Consider the following 2,723-nt stretch of genomic DNA (forward strand, 5'->3'; position numbering starts at 1 on the left):
CTCTCCCTCTCTCCACCATGTGCAGTTCTAGGCAAATTTGCCCCATTCTCCTGCCTTCTCCCCATAACCCCTGACACCCGCACTAATCCAGAATCTATCTATCTCTGCCTTAAATATATCCACTGACTTGTCCTCCACAGCCGTCTGTGGCAATGAATTCCACAGATTCACCACCCTCTGTGAGAAAAAGTGTTTCCTCGTCTCCGTTCTAAATGGCTTTCTTATGATTTTACCACAACCCTAGTCAACAGCAGAATATTACTCTGATTACGAATGACCCACGAAATGTAAACACTACCTCCTCCCACAAAACCACTAACGCCCATTCCAGATCCCTGACAAGAATTGTGACCTAATTGTTACTGCAGACGCTGGATCAAACCGAAGATAGACACAAAAAGCTGGAGTAACTCAGTGGGACAGGCAGCATCTCTGGAGGGAAGGAATTCGGGTGACGTTTCGGGTCGAGACCCTTCTTCAGACGAAGCTGCCTGTCCCGCTGAGTTACTCCAGCTCGTTGTACCAGAGCTGTTTAATACTCAGTATATGAGTGTGTTTTTGCTGTGTATTGTGGCGGTGGGTTTGTTGGTTGGTGTTGCTGTTTGTATTCGACATATTATTCTTTGTGAATCATTGATCATATTTATTTTTGGTTTTCAAAACAAACCGCGCATTCCAGCCTAATGTCTCATTACCAATTCTACTCCCGGTCCCAACAGCAATCCATGCATCTCAGCTCCTTGCTCCTTGAATCTGCCCGACAAACAAGACGTTTCGCCGGCTTACTCCCTCGGAGTTTATCCCATTTATATATTGGAAACGAATGCCCAGAAAAATATCCCGCTCGATGCAATGGTGACTGTGTTATTCAACTGCAAAGTATCGATGCTACAGTTTCATTACATACACCTTAAATTCAAGCCTTAATTCGAGTCCAGAACCAGGAGCCACACACAGTTTAAGAATAATGAGTAAGCCATTTAGAACGGAGACGAGGAAACACTTTTTCACACAGAGAGTTGTGAGTCTGTGGAATTCTCTGCCTCAGTGGAGGCCGGTTCTCTGGATGCATTCAAGAGAGAGCTAGATAGGGCTCTTAAAGATAGCGGAGTCAGGGGATATGGGGAGAAGGCAGGAACGGGGTACTGATTGTGGATGATCAGCCATGATCACATTGAATGGTGGTGCTGGCTCGAAGGGCCGAATGGCACCTATTGTCTATTGTCTGTTAATTTCAAGGCCAAATTACATAAGCCTTATTATAACCAGGTAAAATTAAAATAGCATCATTGTAACTCTATGATTAACGTTCTGGTTTATGAACCCATGACCAGTCTACAACAAATTCAATATGTGATGTAATATCTCTGTAAAATACAACACAAGATACAACGACTTTATATATACGTGCGCGTGTGTGTGTATTGTTGATTGTAAATAACACCAAAAGAAACACGCAGAAATTATGAATTAGATTTACACGGACTGTGTTAAAATAAGTCTTCGAGTAAACCTTGCGATCCTTTGTTTAAGAAGGAACTGCAGATGCTGGAAAATCGAAGGTAGACAAAAATGCTGGAGAAACTCAGCGGGTCAGGCAGCATCTGTGGAGAACATGGATAGGTGACGTTTCACAGAGTGCTGGAGTAACTCAGCGGGTCAGGCAGCATCTGTGGAGAACATGGATAGGTGACGTTTCACAGAGTGCTGGAGTAACTCAGCGGGTCAGGCAGCATCTGTGGAGAACATGGATAGGTGACGTTTCGGGTCTGGACACTTCTTCAGACTGAAAAATAAAACTGTGATGAATAAGGCAGAAATGATATATTAGATATATTGTACATGGCGAATGTAAAAACATTCCCTGAAACAAGCTCTTGAATGGACGTTGGACTGGTTTAATCTTTCAGTAATCGTGTAATGTGAGTTGTCGAATCTTGCCAAGATGTTACAGAGTGGGTCCCAAGTACTGGTTGATTCAGGTGCCGCCCGAACTATCAGCCTGAAGAAGGGTCTCGACACGAAACGTCACCCATTTTTTCTCACCACAGATGCTGCCTGACCCGCTGAGTTACTCCAGCATTTAGTGTCCGATCTCCGCCGTCCGGGAAAATTGAGTTCATGTACAGAACGCCTTTAAAACTTCTGCACCTTTCTGATTCTTGCAGTCGGCGGGGCAGTACTCTGCATATCACCAACTTGGACAACATTCCATTTTTTTAATCAAGCCCGACTTTGGAGTGTGGGAAGAAACCGGAGCACCGGAGAAAACCCACGCAGGTCACGGGGAGAACGGTCAAACTCCGTTCAGACAGCAGCCGTAGTCGGGATCGAACCCGGGTCTCCGGCGCCGTGAGGCAGCAACTCTACCGCTGCGCCACCGTCTACCTCTGAACACTAGACCCGTTTCCCAATCAGCACAATGTATTTATTTATGTACCAACAAATCGCCGCCAGACCCTTAGAATAAAGTGTCCACATTTAGTATGGAATGCTATACACAGTATGTGTGTGTGTGTGTGTGTGTGTGTGTGTGTGTGTGTGTGTGTGTGTGTGTGTGTCTCTTTTGTGCCATTAATTGGAGCATAAATACATTATTTTTCTCCAAGACCATCATTTAAACCCGGACTGAATTTGCGTCGCGGCTGAGCATGTTTTCCAAGCGGAGGTTAGACACATGGAAACAGGTTTAAGAAGGAACTGCAGATGCTGGAAAATCGGAG

The sequence above is a fragment of the Amblyraja radiata genome, chromosome 8 (genome assembly GCF_010909765.2).
Source record: "Amblyraja radiata isolate CabotCenter1 chromosome 8, sAmbRad1.1.pri, whole genome shotgun sequence".
NCBI lineage: Eukaryota > Metazoa > Chordata > Chondrichthyes > Rajiformes > Rajidae > Amblyraja > Amblyraja radiata.